This window comes from Saimiri boliviensis, chromosome 7, assembly GCF_048565385.1.
Source record: "Saimiri boliviensis isolate mSaiBol1 chromosome 7, mSaiBol1.pri, whole genome shotgun sequence".
NCBI lineage: Eukaryota > Metazoa > Chordata > Mammalia > Primates > Cebidae > Saimiri > Saimiri boliviensis.
In genome coordinates, this window is record NC_133455.1 from 826395 (window position 1) to 845113 (window position 18719).

General features: G+C 61.2%; 1 protein-coding gene across 11 annotated transcripts in view; it reads left to right on the top strand.

Moving 5' to 3' along the window:
- The window catches only part of FBRSL1 (fibrosin like 1), an 82664-nt gene that overhangs the window by 30354 nt on the left and 33591 nt on the right, over window positions 1-18719 (top strand). The gene's annotated exons all lie outside the window — the stretch shown is intronic.

An 18719-nucleotide genomic window follows, 5' to 3' on the forward strand; every position in this document is an offset into this window, starting at 1 on the left:
AAAACCCAGAGCTCGGTAAGAGCCGTTTCTGCAGATTGACGGCCTGCTCAGCTCATTGTGGGGGTGGGGGCGGACTCCGCACACATCATCCATGCAGCCCCTGCATGATCCAGGGCTGGAGAGGCTCCCTCACTAAACCACAGCAGCTTTACAGGGCCTGTAATTAGCCCATTAGTGACCTGGTGTGGCCAGGCCCAGGGGGACAGTCCCCCACTCCCTCCGTCCCGTGGCTTCTGCTGGTGGCAGAACAGGAGGTGGTGAGGGAGCCACATGTGGTGTGGCCACAGGCTGGGAGTGGATCCCACGATCCCTGGACCCTTGGGCGTCCAGGGGAGGAATTGGCCACATGGCTGGGTCACAGCAGGGGCTCAGCTGGGCCCTCCACACCCCACCCCAGCTTTCCCGAGGCTGCCCTCTTGCCTGAGGGTCTGTCTAAAGCCCAGGGCTCTGCTCTGCCACCCTGGGCTCTGCCACCCTGTTTCTGGCTCTACCATCCTGGGCTCTGCCACCCTGGGCTTGGCTCTACCACTGTGGGCTCTACCACCCTGGGCTTGGCTCTGCCACCCTGGGCTCTACCACCATGGGCTCTGCCACCCTGTGCCCAGCTCTGCCACCCTGGGCTCTGCCACCCTGGGCTCGGCTCTGCCACTCTGGGCTGGACTCTGCCACTGTGGGCTCTGCCTTTGGCCTCTCACCTGGTTTGGCCCAGAGTCCATGAGTTGTTGACCTGGGGTGGCCGGAGCTCACTTCTGGGCAAGGGTTCCTGGAGCAGCCGCCTGCCCAAGGGGCCTCCTCCTGGGGCTTTCCTTCCTCCCGTGCAGCTCGGGGCCTTGGGCAGCCTTGCTTTGTCGTCTGTGCGTGGAGGGCAGCCCCTCAGAGGAGCTGTGGGTGTCCTGACAGCTGTTGTCATGATTACGATGACGTAGCCCTGCCCTTCTCCCTGTGGTGTCCTGGGCAGGTCATCAGCCACATTCTCACAGCCGGGCTCCTATAGTGCGTGCTTGGGGTCCGAGTGTGGAAAAGGGCCGAGGCCACCTGGCCAAGTGGGGGTGCCCTGAGCCCATCCCGCCATGCAGACTCCATGGGCAGAGGAGGGCTGTGGCTGGCGGAGGTGCCAGACGAGGGTGTTCGTAGCATCTCTGAGTGCCAGCTCACTGTGGATCAGAATGGATCAGAATGGGGGCCGGGTCCTATGTGCTGGAGAGAGGGCTGTGCCCCGTTGCGGGTGAGGTGTGCGCGTGTCAATTCCTGTGGCCACCCCAGCGGGTCTGTGGCCCCAGGGCACCTGGGTGTCTCTACCCTGAGCCCCGAGGCGCCCTTCTGCTTCTGAGTCTCCATTCGTTATTCAGGTCTTCTCCGTAAAGCTCTCTTAGTGTCTTCTGAGAAAGCCCATCGTTACCTTGTCAGCTGCTTGCAGCTTAACCCCCGCTGCCGAAGTGACAGATGGCGGTGGCCAGGGAGTGGGGCTGGCCTGCCACATGGGGGATGCGGTCCCCTCCAAGCCACAGGAGCCAGGAGGACCCCGAGGCTTGCAGCTGGTCCTGTGTGTGTGCTGGAACCTGGCACACAAGCCTGTTTCATACGCTGGCACGTGCAGATGGGCCCTGCGTGTGCCAGTGTGTGAACAGGGCCCTGGCCCAGCAGCGTCCTCGGACTCCCATGCTGTCAGCCCCGGGGGCCACTTGTGTCTGGCATGTGGGGGGCTGCAGGGGAGAGCCCAGGCTTCAGGCAGGCAGCAGGGAGACGCCCGGCCTCCTCGGAAGTGCTCTGACACGTTCCCCAGGCTGGAGGCAGGTTCAGGTCAAACCCCCCCCGGGGTGGAGGACCCAGAACCGGCCTGGGGGTGCATGCCCAGGAGCAGGGCAGGGGCTGGGAGCAGGAGGGCCCCGGGTGAGGGTCTGGATCATGCTGGGGTCTGGGGCCTACCCGTTGGGGTTCAGCACTAGGGTGGGGCTGCTGTGTGTGTGTATGTGCATGTATGTGTGTTCGTGCATGTGTGTACACGTTTGTGCATGTGTGGGTGCATGTGTGTGTGCGTTACGCATGTGTGCATGTGTTCGTGCATGTGTGTATGTGCTTGTGCGTGTGCATGTGTGCATGTATGTGCATGAGCTTGTGTGTGTGCATGTGTGTGCATGTGTGCCCGCGTGTGTGCATGTGTTCATGCATGTGTGCATGTGTGCATGTGCACGTTTGTGCATGAGGGTGTTCGTGCTTGTGTGCATTTGTGTGCACGTGTGCCCGCGTGTGTGCATGTGTGTGCATGTGTGTGTGTGCTTGTGCATGCGTGCATGTGTGTGCACGTGTGCTTGTGTATGCATGTGTGCCCGCATGTGTGCGTGTGTTCGTGCATGTGTGCGTATACACGTATTGTGTGTGTGTGCATGTAGGTGTGTATGCATGTGGGTGCACATGTATGTGTGTGCACATGTTTGTGTGTGTGCTTGTCTGCATGTGTATGTGTGTGCTTGTGTATGCATGTGGGTGTGCATGTATGTGCACACGTGTTTGCATGCGTGCTTGTCTGCATGTGTGTGCATGTGTCCATGTGTTTGTGTGTGCGTGTGCACGTGTGTGCATGTGTGTGCACAGCATGCGTGAGTGTCTAGGCGGATCTGTGCCTGTCCTGTGTGCAGCTTGTGTCCACGGCATTCCTTGTGGTTAGCTGTGTGGGTCTATGCATTGCCTTGTCGAGCAGGGTCATGCGTGCCTCTCTGGGCTTCTGTGTATGTGTGTGTGTGTGTGTGTGTGAGAGAGAGAGAGAGAGAGAGAGAGAGACTTGTGTTTTCACGTGTGCTGCAGGCTTCTCAGGACACCCTGCATGCCCGCTGCCTGTCTGTGGCCACGTGGCGTTGCATGTTTGCGCGTGTGTGCCCCTTGCTGCCTGCATGTCTGTGACTGTGGCCTCAGGAGCAGCTACGGCCGGGCCAGCAGCGTCCTGTGCTGCTGAACAGCTCGGGCATTTGTCACCTGGTCTGATTTTATGAACTGCCCTTAAAGTGGTTTGATTTTGCCCACGTTGGTGGCCAGCAAAGCCGCAGCCCGTGCTCGTCCTCAGTAGCTTCTGTACCGCGCGTGTGGTGTGGCCTTCCTGGCCACCATTATCACTGTAAGACACGTGCGGCAACCGACTCCAGCTTGGCAGGTGGCTGGCGAGGTCATTAGACGAATGAGGATTCACAAGGGCCTGCTGGGCTTGGAGCTCTTCCTGCTGGCGCAGGACCCCGGCCCGTCCTCCCACACCCATACACAGAGTGTTCTGGAAGGCCCCATGGCCAGCAGGTGTGGTGGTGCAGGGGCTGGGGTGAGGGGCCGGGCAAGTGACAGGGTCTTGGCCACAGCCTATGGTTGGGCCAGACCTCAGGGACCCGTCTCACCCTGCATGGCAGCATTTAGTTACCACATCATCCCATTCTCCGGACAGGGACACAGGCCCAGAGATGCCAGTGGGCCGCCCGTGGGTGCCCACCTCAGCGACCGGGAGCTGAGAGCCTCAGCCTCCCAGTGTTGTCCTCCATGCAGCCACCAGCCCTTGTCCCGCTGAGAAGAGCCCAGTGTGCCAGTGCCCACGTGCCCTCTGCCTCCGGTAGCGCCAACTTGGCCGCAGCCCCCCAGGCCCTTCCTGACCCTGCTGACGCCCGCCCTGCACACACTGAGCTGTACAGAGATCCACCCTCGCCTTCTCTCTAGCCGGTGTGTGCTGAGCGTGACCACAGCTAGGGTGGGTGCATCGGGGAGGAAGAGGGGAAACCGGGAGTTACTGCTCCCTTCGGGGTGTTAAGCTCAGTATAGAAGGGCAGGAGGCGGGGCCAGGTCGGCGGCAGGGGCAGACCCTGGACGGGGAGCCCGGGAGGTGGGCAGGATGAGGCGCCAGGCTGGCCGAATAGGGCACAGGTTTGAACAGAGGGGCAAGTGAGAGGCCCTGAGGCCCCTGAGGAGGGAGCCTGCCTGCATGCTTGGGAGCAGGCCTGGGACAGGGAGGCCAGGACGCGGGCAGGAGGGGGGCAGAGACCCAGCCAGGTGGGCACTGTGTATGCCCGCCAGCCGCTGGGATCCCACCACCCCCCTCTGTGCCAGGGCTGATACCAGCAGTGTCTTTACCAGGCAGGTTTATGACATTCATTACGCGGCTCCTTGGGCCTTCTTGGCAGCCGTTATTTGTACAAAAGCAATAAAAACCCATCAGCCTCTCCCTGGAGTCAAAGAGCGGCGGTCTCCTCCCAACCACTGAGCATAGGAGAGTCTCTAAGCCTCGCTGCTGGGGGCACAGCTGCCGTGAGGGGACAGTGGGGTTGTGTCCTTGCCTGTGGTGGCCACAGGCTGTGCCCATGCGCCCACCCATCTGTCCATCCACACCATGACGATCATGCGCCCGAGGGCAGTGGCCTCAGCACAGCTTGACTCTGGGCTGGGCACTATGCCAGGCCCTGGGGCATGAGGAGCATGTCACACAAGAGCCCTGCCCTCGGGGAGCTGCCGTTCCAAGGGGGAGAGAAATGTTCCGTAAACGGCCGTGACTGCAGAGAGCAGCCCCTGCCAGGTCGGAAGGAAAACGGGGCCCCGAGTTGGAGCAGCATCTCAGAAGGGGCCAGACAGGGGCGTCTGGGCAGGGGAAAGCCTGTGTGTTCAGGGCCTGAGGCGGGCAGGCACCCCTGCGTGAGGGAGCAGGGAGAGTGGCGGAGCTGGGCTGTGAAGAGGTGTGCGGGTGAGCAGGGAGGGATGCGGGAGCGCTGGGCCGTGGGGGCCGGGAGGCTGTGTACCCCAGGCTAAATGACAAAGGGGCTGGACCCCTGCCTTGGTGCTGAGAGGGGCAGGCTCGTTCCAGCAGCCCAAGCAGCACCCCTCAGCCTGGGAGGTCAGCACAGGGGCAGCAGGGACTCGGGGTCCTGGGAGGTGGCTGTCCGGCCATCTACCCACACTTGGGGCCTGGCATCTGTGGGCTGCAGGGAGGGGCCAGATGTCACATGTCATGCTGTCGGGCTTCACATGAAGGGAGTGTTTGAGTGAAGACACCTTCACCTCCGTGGTACTTCAGTCATCTGATTCCTCCACCTGTGGTATTTGATTGCCAACAAATGATGTCCATGAAGAGGCCTGGCCCGTCTGCAGGTGTGGAAGCCGAGGCAGTTCCCATTAGGCCACATCATCAGTGAAGAGGCCTGGCCCGTCTGCAGGTGTGGAAGCCGAGGCCCTGGCCCGTCTGCAGGTGTGGAAGCCGAGGCCCTGGCCCGTCTGCAGGTTCGGAAGCCGAGGCCCTGACCCCGTCTGCAGGTTCGGAAGCCGAGGCCCTGACCCCGTCTGCAGGTGTGGAAGCCGAGGCCCTGGCCCGTCTGCAGGTGCAGAAGCCGAGGCCCTGGCCCGTCTGCAGGTTCGGAAGCCGAGGCCCTGGCCCGTCTGCAGGTGCGGAAGCCGAGGCCCTGACCCCGTCTGCAGGTGCAGAAGCCGAGGCCCTGGCCCGTCTGCAGGTGCGGAAGCCGAGGCCCTGGTCCGTCTGCAGGTGCGGAAGCCGAGGCCCTGACCCCGTCTGCAGGTTCGGAAGCCGAGGCCCTGACCCCGTCTGCAGGTGCGGAAGCCGAGGCCCTGACCCCGTCTGCAGGTTCGGAAGCCGAGGCCCTGGCCCGTCTGCAGGTGCAGAAGCCGAGGCCCTGGCCCGTCTGCAGGTGCAGAAGCCGAGGCCCTGGTCCGTCTGCAGGTGCAGAAGCCGAGGCCCTGGCCCGTCTGCAGGTTCGGAAGCCGAGGCCCTGGCCCGTCTGCAGGTGCAGAAGCCGAGGCCCTGGCCCGTCTGCAGGTGTGGAAGCTGAGACCCAGATGTCAGCTGCACGTGTGGCATCCTCTGCCAGGGCGGGGTCCGGACGGGGTCGATGGATTTGGTTCCCGTTCTGTCCGCCCCTTCCACCCCCACCGCCTCCCTGCCCCACGTGTCCATGGAGGGCTCACTCCCTGCAGCGGGCACACCCTCTGTTGTCTCCCGTTGTGTGGGTCAGAATTGAGCGAGACACAGCCCGGTGGCTCCTCTGTGCTGCACAGTGCTCACTGGGGTCTCCCGGGGACTGTGGCTGGCTGGGTGGAGGGTTCAGGGTAGCTTCTGTCGCACGCCTGGGCTGCTGGGTGTGGGTGGCCTGAGGTCTTGGCAACTGGATGGCCCTCCCGGAGCCTTAGCCAGGCTGGCAGGCACCATTGCCAGCACTTTCTGCAGGTTCAAGCCCCCAGCCCAGCCAAGGTTCCAGGAGGGGTTGGGCCCTGGCCTGGGAAGGTCATTGTGCTGCCTCTGGCCCCACCCACAGCTCCCCACAGCGCTGACGGGGACGGCCCCTCTACTCCAGGGGCTGCAGCGGCCTCCAGGCAGGACAGCCCCACATGCAGGGAGGTGCCTGACCGAGGAGGGCAGCATGGGTGGCACGCTCCAGGGCGAAGGTGGTGGCGTGCAGTCCCGGTGGAGGGGGCTAGGCTGGAGCCCGTGCCGCCTGTCGAGCTGAAATCCAGTTATGTGGAACAGGCCAGGCCGCTGTGACACCGGGGTCAGGAATGAATGTTAACACTGTTTGCGGTTAAGACTTTTTGTGTCGATGAATAATTCATGAGGCAGTTAGCACTTTGAGCCTGACAACATGAGACTATATTAATACCCTCTGCTCCGGGAAAGGTCAGCCGTGTGCTTGGGGCCGGGGTAGGGGAGCACCCTTTATTCATTCCTTGACACAGCCTCATTAATTATTCTGGCCCCAGCCATGGCTGTGCTGGGAGGGACACGAATGAGAGGAAGGAGAGTTGATGTGAGATCCACACACCGTTGGACGCAGTGATGCAACAGCAGAGACAGGAGGAATGCCCACAGGGTCTCTGAGGCGGGACGGGGCTGCAGCCTGGTGCTGGCCTGTGGGGTTCCCGAGGTGCTGGGTCAGGTGTGAAGAGGCCGCGGAGCTGATCCACAGGTGTGTGGGCACTGGCTGCCAGACCCCAGCTCTCCCAGGAGCGAAATACAGCCAGTATCAGCGTGTGGGAGACACACAGGGAGGTTAGGCTCAGCGGGGGTTGCCCCAGGGTCTCTAGGCCCAGGGGGTGCAGGACCCCCCAGAGAAGCAGCTGAGCAGAGACCCAGAGGGGAGGCTGGAAGGGCCAGCGGTTAGGGGTCTTGCGTTTGTGCATGCATGTCCACGATAATGTGAGTGCATGTGTATGTGATTGTGCATGTGTGTCTGTGCACATGTCCACGACAGTGTGAGTGCATGTGTACATGATTGTGGGTAAGTGCACTTGTGCGCATGTGTGTACATGATGGTGTGAGTGCATGTGTGTACATGACAGTGCATGTGTCCATGGTGAGTGCACGTGTGTTGACTCTGCACGTGTGTGCGTGATGGTGTGAGTGCATGTGTGTACATGATGATCTGTGCACAGGTGTTCATGACTGCATGTGTGTATGTGATGGTGTGAGTGCATGTGTGTACATGGTCAGTGCGCATGTGTTCATGACTGCACGTGTGTATGTGATGGTGTATGCACATATGTACATGAGTGCACCTATGTGTGATGGTGTGAGTGCATGCGTGTACATGATCATGAATGCACAGGTGTCCACGGCTGTGAGTGCACATCTATCCATGACTGTGTGCACGTGTGTCCATGATGGTGTATGTGATGGTGTGAGTGTATGTACATGATAGTGAGTGCACATGTTTACATAACTATTGGGTGGGTGCACGTGTGTCCATGATGGTGTATGTGATGGTGTGAGTGTATGTACATGATGGTGAGTGCACATGTGTACATGACTGTGGGTGAGTGCACGTGTGTCCATGACTGTGTGCACGTGTGTCCATGACGGTGTATGTGATGGCATATGTATGTATGTACATGATGGTGAGTGCACATGTGTACATGACTGGGTGAGTGCACATGTGTCCATGACTGTGTGCACGTGTGTCCATGATGGTGTATGTGATGGTGTGAGTGTATGTACATGATGGTGAGTACGTGTGTACATAACTAGGTGAGTGCACGTGTATCCATGACTGTGTGCACGTGTGTCCATGATGGTGTATGTGATGGTGTGAGTGTATGTATGTACATGATGGTGAGTGCACATGTGTACATGACTGGGTGAGTGCATGTGTGTCCATGACTCTGTGCGTGTACATGAGGTGCGTTGCTGTGTGCATGTATGTATATATATAACTGCGTGTGCATGTATGGCTGAGTGTACATGTGCACATAAATGTGTGTGGCTGTGCACATGTGTATGTAACGGTGCCTTTGCATGTGAGTATATGACCAGGTTGCGCATGTGCCTGTGGTAATGGTGGCAGTGATGCCGGTGAGGCCAGGGGCTCTGGTGGGCACTCGGGGATCTGCAGGCTGGTGTGGGGTGGAGTGTGGAGGAAGAGGCTGGTGGCTGGCTCTTGTCACCAGGAACTCCTTGCTGTGTGGAGACAGCTGGAGGGTGAGAGCTTGGGGCCCCAGGCGGCCACGCTTGATGGGATGTGAGGGCAGAGGGTTAGGGATGCGCCCGTTGCTGCCTGTTGTGTGGTGGGTGCCCTCTGCTGCGGGTATGAAGCCACCGGAGCAAGGACACGTAGTTTACGGGAAGAGGTGCCCTCGGGCGGAAAATGGAAAACTGTTCTGAGTGAGGTGGTTCCTGTCTGGTGTGTGAGTTGGGCTGAGCCCAGAGCGGCTGAAGCAGCTGAGGTGGGTGAGGCGGGCGAGGGGGTGAGGAGGGCAAGGGGGGCAAGGTTGCCTGAGATGGGTGCTCCCCAGCCGGCGTCTCTGGGCGTTGCGGTGAAAATGCAGGTTCCGACGTTTTCTGCTATTTGTGGCAGTTGAGACTTGAGGAAATTAAAGGTGATTTCGTGCATTTTAGAGCATTTAGGCTCGTCACAGGTGATGCTAAGCAGGTTTCTAGTTCTGCAAATGTCCACGGGAACATTCTGGAATTGCACTGGGGCAGGGCAGTGCTCCCCTGGGGACTGTCCCCTGCACCTAGTGCCCCAATTGTGTGACAATTGGGAACCCCATGAGGACAGTTTTGTCCCCTCCAACCACAGCCTGGGGCTGTGGGCTCTGCGGACTTGGGAGCCCAGGCCGCCCACGTGTTTGCCTGCCAAGTCTCAGGCTAAGTAGACCCTGTGTGCCCTCGGGAACAGGATCCGTGTTCTCAGCAGATGAGACCATGGGAAGCAAACAGGTGGCCGATGGGAGATGATTGCAGGGCGGGATCAGGGCCCTGAGCAGGAGCTGGCCACAGGCATGCAGACGCAGGGGCTGCCGCTGCACAGAGAGCTCCAGGGAGGGGCTGCAGAGCCCAGTGCTGAGCTGGGGGCTGGGGGGGCTCAGGCACAGAGCCCTGAGTGCCGGGGGTGAGCCAGGCTGTGGGGGGTGGCCCTGAGTGCCGGGGGTGAGCCAGGCTGGCTGGGACTGGGCAAGAGTGTTGGGGCACCAGCCTCCCCCCGATCACTGGTCAGAGTGAGCTTGGGTGCTGGGCTGAGGCCCTGTGACCCAGAGGCCCGGGAGGGGTGAGTCTGGGAGACCCGGAAGGGGCCTAGGAGGGTGGTTCTCCAGCCGCTCCTCCTCCTGACCCACATTCTCGCCGACGGCGGGGGCTTTCCAGGCCCCTCAGTTGGGTTCTCTCAGCAGCTCTCAGGAAACGTTCAGAAATGCTCGTTAGGTCCTGGGGCCAGAGGCAGTGGTGCCAGCCGCACAGGGCTCCCCTTTCCCATCCCCAGCCCCAGGAAGCCTGCTGTCCGCTGCAGAGCTGTCTTCAGGGTCTGGCCTGGAGGTCAGAGGCTGCCCGGGGCGAGTGCATGCCGGCTGCAGAGTTGGGGCGCCTTCCGGCGACACCAAGCCCAGAGCTTTCCCTGGCAGTGACGGCCACAGGGCTGCTGTATGGCATAGCCTCTCCTGAGGGCTTGGACCCCCACTGGGAAGCACCGTGCAGGCGTGGCACACGGCTCAAGGGGCAGCTGGGCCTCAGTGCTGTGGGAAGGTTTGTGGGGTCTTGGCGCCACGATAGGGGTTTTCGGGGTCTCAGCACCATGGGAGGGGGCAGTAGGGTCTTAGTGCTGTGGGAAGGGTTGTGGGGTCTTGGCGCCATGGGAGGGGTTTTCGTCGTCTCAGCGCCGTGGGGGTGGCGGTGGGGTTTTGGCACCGTGGGAGGGGGCGAGGGCAAGTCCGGCTCCAGCTCGGTGTCTGCTCAGGGCCTCACTCACCTGCAGCTCCTAGAGGCTCTGGCGTTGGTTGCAGTGACCTAATTACTTGTTAATTGCTGATTAATTGGGTAATTAGTGCTTTGAAGTCTAAATGCTTATAAAAACTGAATTTGCTGAGTAAACAGTCATGGACTTTTCAGGACCCGCCACCATGATCTCGGGTGGTTAACCAGGCACAAGGGTGCCTCCCCTCCCAGGACAGCGAGAGGAAGGTGGGCGAGGCCCTGTGGGGCGAGGCTGGGCCTCAGTGGAGCCCTGATGAGAGGGCAAGGCCTCCAGGGCTTCTACCACAGCTTCCGGAGCCTGGACTCAGGATTCAGAACCCACCCAGCCACCCTCTGGCCGTGCCTGGTGGGCTCCCATGCACTTGAGCTTCAGTTTCCCCATCAGGCAGCAGGTGGGTCTGTGGCAGCATGTGAGTTACCCCAGCGTGTGCTGTATCCCACACACCACGCTCCCCCACGCCTCAGGCTCCATGGCAGCTCCTCTTGGGCACCTACTCTTCTAGTGTCCAGAAAAGAAAAGCCTGGTGGGTAGGCAGGGAGCATCTCCTCCAGGCCTGAGGTCAGGGAGGGAGGAGCTGAGCATCACGTGGGCCAGGAGGCAGCAGCTCAGCCCAGCCCCCAGCCCTATTTCCTCACCCTCCCAGCCCAGCCCCCAGCCCAGCCCCCGCCCTCCCAGCCCAGCCCCAGCCCTATTTCCTCACCCACCCAGCCCAGCCCCCAGCCCAGCCCCTACCCACCCAACACAGCCCCCAGCCCTATTTCCTCACCCACCCAGCCCTGCCCCCCCAGGCCTATGTGCCCACCCAGTCCTGTTCCCCAGCCCTCATTTGACCCAGCCTCCTCCAACCAGGTGCCCCCCCCACCTCGGGCCCCATTCCCTTTGGGTCCCCCGAGAGTGCGTCCAGCTGGCCCCACTCACCTGCCCGCCCTGGTCCCTGGCGCACCTTCATCCTGCCTGCTGCAGCAGCAGAGCCCAGCCCACACCGTCTCCCGCAACCAGCCCTGTCAGAGCGGCGGCCAGACGTCCCCTCTCAGTGGGCTCCACAGGTCCCCACCCGCACACCACACCCAGCCCCTATCGGCTGTCTGGTGGGCTTCCCAGCTGCCTCTGTCTTATGTGGAGCCTGCTCTGGGCTCACCACGTCAGCCCCTGGAACCAGGCTCAGGGCAAGCCCGCTGCCCATTGCACCTGCTTCACCCAGTGTCAGGGGGCTTCCTGGCCCCGCAGGCTCAGATCCGCAGCTCTGAGTCCCAGGCTCAGCTCCAGACCCCTGCCAAGTGCCCACGTGGCGGAAGAAAGTCCTTTCTATCTGAACCTCTACTTCCTACCCTGTGAGATGGGCTGATACTCTAACCCTAACCCTAGACCCTGACCCTAACCCTAAACCTAAACCCTAACCCTAACCCTAACTCTAAACCCTAACCCTGACCCTAATCCTAACCCTGGGGTTGCAGCCTCCCACCACACCCCTACCCCCAGGCATGTTGGGTACAAACCCGTGGGCTCTGCGGTTCTAGCACCCCCACCCCTAGCCCTCTGCCCCCAGGGGCCAGCAGTCGCCCAGTGGTCACCGCCCCCCAACAAGTGCCAGGCTGCATGGGGTGAGTACACATACGGCTCCCACTTGCCCCCCCAGGCAGGTCGCTTCTGCCTGTGGAGGGGAAGGGAGGTGGGGCCTGGGCTGAGCCGCACCGTGGAGTGTGTGGATCAGCAGGATGCGAGTGACCTTTCCAGTCACGAGCCATTCCCCACAGTGCGAAGCTCAGCTCGAAACCTCCCCAGCTGCTCTCAGCCTCCGGGGTCTCTGGTGCCGTCCGCCATACCGCTCGACTGGAATGCATTCTGTATCCGCTGAGTGTGCAGCCCGCATGAAGGCGGGCCCCTTGGCGCTGCCGTCTGGGAAGATGGGGTCCTGCAGGGCGGGGCACGCGGCCTGCACGCCCGTCCCTTCCAGAGCTGCTCACCGTACTGCCGCGAGCCTTTGGGGAGCTGGAGGTTTGGGGCTGCAGGTTCAGACAGAAGCGGTCAAGCAGCTGAGCTGCTGTCTGCCCCACGAGGGCCAAGGGAGGCCAGGGGCCCAGCACAGGTGGCCCTTTTCCCCCCGGCGGCATGTGACTCCGTGGCAGGTCCTTAGGCACCATGTGGCAGGACCCTGAGGGTAGAAGCCACTGAGGGCCCGGATGGCACTGGGAGGGCCAGGAATGGGCACTGCAGGGACATGCCACGCAAGTGTGCACGTGCAGACGCGTGGACTCGGGAACGCTGCCCAGCAAACCCGCACCTGCCCAGAGCTTCTCCCACCTGGCGTCACACGAGGCACAGCAGGGCCCATGCAGGACACAGCCCACTCGGCCACACGCGTTCAGCCAGGGGGGGCCTCCCCTCACCCGATGCCCAGGCCGGGCCTTTCCACTACGTCCAGCCCACGCCCGGCCACCATTTGAGCTTCCTCAGCACCTGTGTGGTTGAGGCGTTTTTTCTGCTGTGAGGAGGCGGCCCCAACCCCAGGTAGTTCTGCTTGGGAACCTTCCTGGGCAGCTCTGCGGCTCATGTGGCTGCCTGGGGGGGAACCCAGCCCTCACTGGCCCTGCCTCAGTCCTCTCCACCCTCCCACCTGCCAGAGCCAGGCAGCTCACCTGGGTGGGAAGCTGGGGAGGTGGAAGCAGAGGCCCGTAGGGTTTCCAGCACCGTCCTGCAGTGTTGCGCCCAGACCCTCCCCAGGACAGCCCCTTGGCCCCTTTGTCTCCTGCCCCCCTCCGACCCTGCCTGGTCGGGGCCCAGACGCCGAGGAAGCAGATGAGAGCAGTGACCTCAGTGCAGGGTCCCTGCTCATGAATTTTTCATGCCTTTGTTTGAGCAGTGGGAGCAGGCGGCCCCTGAGTGCGGCAATGCCGTAATTAACACCGCCGAGAAGGGAAGGTGTGTGTCCTTTGCTGCTTAACAGCTGTGCTGATTAGTGTCTCCCCCACCCTCCGGCCGTGTGTGGGGCTGACAGGCTGCCCCCACTCCAGCCTGAAGCCACCCAGGATCTGGAGCGGGCACGGGTGGGCCTGGGTGATGGGGACCAACCTACCCCGGGCATCTCAGGGAGGAAGATTGCACTGCCAGCTGGCATGGCACATGCCGGGCTACGGGCGGGTTCAGATGCCTCAGGGATGGGGGAAGGGGGGCAGGTGGGAGTGGCGCTGACAGTGATGATGATACTGATGGCAGCTCCCATGTAGGGAACCTGCTGTCTCACGCACGCCACTCACGTGGCCGCCTCCAACTCAGAAGCCACATGAAGGCACTGCTGTCTCTGCAGATGAGGAAACTGAGGCTCAGAGAAGTGAAGTGACCGCTGTGCACGGTGTCCCTGGAAGCAGTGGAGCCAGGATCAGGCCCAGACCGGGCTCCAGGGTGCACGTTAGCTCTGGGCTGTGCCCAGCATGTGGCAGGCCTCAGGGCCAGGGCCCAGAACTGGGGCAAATGGCATGAGCCAGCAGGCAGCTGCCACGTGGGGATGAATTTCCTGTTCTCAGCAGGCCGCCGTGGCTGCTCCTGAGATGTCTCCAGGTGTTTAAATGTTGGTGGCCAATTTTTAAAAAATAAATGAGGGCCGGGTGCAGTGGCTCACGCTTGTAATCCCAGCACTTTGGGAGGTGGAGGTGGGAGGATCATCTGAGGTCAGGAGTTCAAGACCAGCCTGGCCAACATGGTGAAGCCCCGTCTCTACTAAAAATACAAAAATTAGCTGGGTGTGGTGGCACATGCCTGTAATCCCAGCTACTTGGGAGGCTGAGGCCGGAGAATCACTTGAACCTGGGAGGTGGAGGCTGCAGTGAGATGAATTTGTTCCACTGCACTCCAGCCCGGTGATGTCAAGACTCTGTCTCAAAATAAATAAATAAAAAATAAATAAATTAGGGCAAACCAAGCCCAGGTGCTCCCTGCCCAGCTTGTGGCTTTAAAAGCTGAGTCTTGGGGCCATCGTTTGCCCATGATGAGGGTCCGGGAAGGCCGCTCATGGAGCCTGGAGGTGGGAGGCGTCCCCACCGCACAGCCACATCTGTGAACACAGCAACACACAGTGACCCTGGGATGGTCATGGAGGAAGAAACTAAGGTGCACAGACAGAGCCTGTGCTCCCAAGCCCCACCATGGCACGCACACTCGGCCCGGGATGGAGGTGGGGCAGCCTGAGACAGACTGCTGCCCAGGGCCTGGGGGAGCTGAGCTTTGGGGCTTGCGGTGGGAGCCCTGGCTCACATCTGGCCTCTGACTCTGGCTGCTCAGTGGCGTGGAACGCCTGGCAGTTTCCTCCATGTAGCTACCCCACACCTTAGGAGTGAGGGCTGGGGCCCTGGGCAGGAGGAAGGAACTGAGCCCAGTGGTTTGGGGGCAGGACCTCCTCCCGTGGCCAGTGGTCGGCGTCATCTGGCTCCCACTCCCCACCCCAGGCATTCAGGTGAGGTGGTCTAGGGGTCCTGAGTCTCTGTGCGGACTAACCCCCAACCTGGTGGGATCTTCTGCACCGACTGAGGGCATGGGTGGAGAGAACGGGTGCTGAGAGGTGGTCTCTCGGGCCAGTATTGGGCTCCGGGCCAGACAGACTCAGAGTAGCCCTGGGCCAGCAGACCACAATACAGGGGTGCTGCCTCCTGGCTGCCACTGGAGCTCAGGACAGGCGGAGGGAAGACTTGATGTCAGGGTGAGTCTCACTGGGGCTGCAGGAGGGCTCACCTTTCCAGCCTTGGCCATCAGGGTCATAGACGAGTGGGCACTTCCAGGGCTGAAAGACAGAGACACCTCTAACACCCCCAGACAAGGAAGTCACCTACTCCACGGAGTCACCTCTAAAACCCCCAGGCGAGGGGGCCCCTAATCCACGGAGTCACCTCTAAAACCCCCAGACGAGGGGGCCCCTAATCCACGGAGTCACCTCTAAAACCCCCAGGCGAGGGGGCCCCTAATCCACAGAGTCATCTCTAAAACCCCCAGATGAGGGGGCCCCTAATCCACAGAGTCACCTCTAAAACCCCCAGACGACGGGGCCCCTACTCCATGGAGTCACCTCTAAAACCCCCAGACGACAGGGCCCCTACTCCACAGAGACACCTCTAAAACCCCCAGGCGAGGGGGCCCCTAATCCACAGAGTCACCACTAAAACCCCCAGATGAGGGGGCCCCTACTCCACGGAGACACCTCTAAAACCCCCAGACGAGGGGGCCCCTACTCCACAGAGTCACCACTAAAACCCCCAGACGAGGGGGCCCCTACTCCACGGAGACACCTCTAAAACCCCCAGACGAGGGGGCCCCTAATCCACGGAGTCACCACTAAAACCCCCAGACGAGGGGGCCCCTAATCCACAGAGTCACCACTAAAACCCCCAGACGAGGGGGCCCCTAATCCATGGAGTCACCTCTAAAACCCCCAGACGACGGGGCCCCTACTCCACGGAGTCACCACTAAAACCCCCAGGTGAGGGGCCCCTAATCCACGGAGTCACCTCTAAAACCCCCAGACGAGGGGGCCCCTAATCCATGGAGTCACCTCTAAAACCCCCAGACGACGGGGCCCCTACTCCACGGAGTCACCACTAAAACCCCCAGGCGAGGGGCCCCTACTCCACGGAGTCACCACTAAAACTCCCAGGCAAGGGGCCCCTAATCCACGGAGTCACCTCTAAAACTCCCAGGCGAGGGGGCCCCTAATCCACGGAGTCACCTCTAAAACCCCCAGATGAGGGGGCCCCTAATCCACGGAGTCACCTCTAAAACCCCCAGACGAGGGGGCCCCTAATCCACCGAGTCACCTCTAAAACCCCCAGGCGAGGGGGCCCCTAATCCACGGAGTCACCTCTAAAACCCCCAGGCGAGGGGGCCCCTAATCCACGGAGTCACCTCTAAAACCCCCAGGCGAGGGGGCCCCTAATCCACGGAGTCACCTCTAAAACCCCCAGGCGAGGGGGCCCCTAATCCACGGAGTCACCTCTAAAACCCCCAGACGAGGGGGCCCCTAATCCACGGAGTCATCTCTGAAACCCCCAGATGAGGGGGCCCCTAATCCACGGAGTCACCACTAAAACCCCCAGACGAGGGGGCCCCTAATCCACGGAGTCACCTCTAAAACCCCCGGGCGAGGGGGCCCCTAATCCAGGGTAGATGGTGTCTCATTCTGGGTTTTGTGAGCAGACATTCATGATGGTGATGATGACGGTGGTGAAGATGAAGGTGACATGATGGTGACGGTGAGGATAATATGGTGATGGACTGATGGTGATTGTGGGGACAGTGAAGATGGTTGTGATGATAGTGCCATTGAGGAGGAGGGTGACGATGAGGATGGTGATGAGGATGGTGGTGACGATGGTGACGGTGGTGGTGGTGACGATGAAGGTGGTGGTGACAAGGATGGTGGTGATGACGAGGATGGTGGTGGTGACGATGGTGACGGTGGTGGTGGTGACGAGGGTGGTGGTGACGAGGATGGTGGTGGTGATGAGGATGGTGGTGACGATGAGGATGGTGACGATGAGGATGGTGGTGGTGACGAGGATGGTGGTGACGAGGATGGTGGTGACGATGAGGATGGTGGTGGGGACGAGGATGGTGGTGGGGACGAGGATGGTGGTGGGGACGAGGATGGTGGTGGGGACGAGGATGGTGGTGGGGACGAGGATGGTGATGGGGACGAGGATGGTGATGGGGACGAGGATGGTGACGATGAGGATGGTGGTGGTGACGATGAGGATGGTGGTGACGATGAGGATGGTGGTGGTGATGAGGATGGTGACGAGGATGGTGGTGGTGACGATGAGGATGGTGGTGACAATGAGGATGGTGGTGGTGACGAGGATGGTGGTGACGAGGATGGTGACGATGAGGATGGTGGTGGTGATGAGAATGGTGGTGACGAGGATGGTGACGATGAGGATGGTGACGATGAGGATGGTGGTGGTGACGATGAGGATGGTGGTGACGATGAGGATGGTGGTGGTGACGAGGATGGTGACGAGGATGGTGACGAGGATGGTGGTGGTGATGAGAATGGTGGTGACGATGAGGATGGTGACGATGAGGATGGTGACGATGAGGATGGTGGTGGTGACGAGAATGGTGACGATGAGAATGGTGGTGGTGACACCGTCGTGTGTGTTTAATACACTGCATCAAGCATTGCTTTAGTGCCCTGCACACGCTCGCTTATTTAAGCCACACGATAATCCAATGAGCTGTCAGTGGCAACCCTGGAAGTTATTCCTGTTTGCAGAAGCATCAGCTGAGACACAGAGAGGTCCAGGGACTTGCCCAGTGTAGGTGCAGTGCGGCCCGGAACAGGCATCTTCTTTGGAGCCTGGGTCTTCCTCCCGGCTGTGCCCAGCGTGTCCCTTTGGGGCCTGGGTCTGTCCTTGCTCCTGGGCATCCCCGCCTATCCCGTACCCACACCAGGGTAGCATTCCCTGGCCACCGAGCCCAGCCCCAGCCCCGGGGAGGTTGCCTCACGCCGGCAGCTCCCGAGGGCAGACGAGTCTCCTTTTCCTCCTCACCCTGATTAATTGCCTCATTCAACGCCGACTCCACTGCAGTTACACATTAATTCAGTAGGACCTAATAACGTGAATTCGTTCCTGCCCCTGCCTGCGCCTGGCTGACAGTGCCGTGCCTCTGGTTAATTGGAGGGTCCCCGCAGCATCCTCTTGCTGGACAGCACCCCTCACTGCCTCCGTGCTGTTGGATACATTAAACCTTGGCCTGCGTGACCCGCCTGGCTGGGTCCAGCCAAAGACCTGAAAGCTGTGGGGAGATTTGTAACCAGGTCTGGGCTTGTGGGAGCCACTGGCTCTGGCTCATGGGTCTTGGGGCCAACTGAGGCTCAAGCAGGGATCTGGGTGCAGGGACAGCAGCAGGGGCTGAACTGGTCAGGTGCCCACAGGTCGCCAGTGCACCCAGGTGGCCCCATGTGTCAGGCCACTCTCGAGGTCTGGTTGGCCAATACGCTGATGGTCTGGTGGGTTTGCAGTTCCCAACTTGAGGGCTCTGCAGTGCAAATTGAGCTGCAAGAGGCCTTACTGGGGTCCCCAGAAGTCCCACGCTGAGGTCAGACTGGCACCTGATGCCCCTGCAGGCCTCCGGGTGCCGGCAGGGCCACCTCCTAGCCTGCCTCTAGGGTGTGCCCCCGCTCTGCCCTGCCAGCCTCCCCGTGCGCAGAGGGCACCCTCAGCTCAGTCACAGCTCCTGCTTTGCCCTCTTCCAGCCCTGGCGGTCCCCTCCGTCCTGGCGTGTTTCTCTCCTCCTCTGTTCCCTGCACGCAGCTGCGTGCCTAGCCTGGGCCCTCCCTGGCCCCACATCCTGGTCTTGGCTTCCTTTGCTCCTGGCTGAGCCTGGGCAGTTCGTTCCATACTTTCCCTCTTAAACACCAAGGCTGTCCCATATCACAGCACAGAGATGGAGGCCTCCAGGGGCCCAGAGCTGCCAGCAAGGCTGGTCTGCATGTTGGGGTCTGTGGCCCAGCCCTTGGTGAGCTCC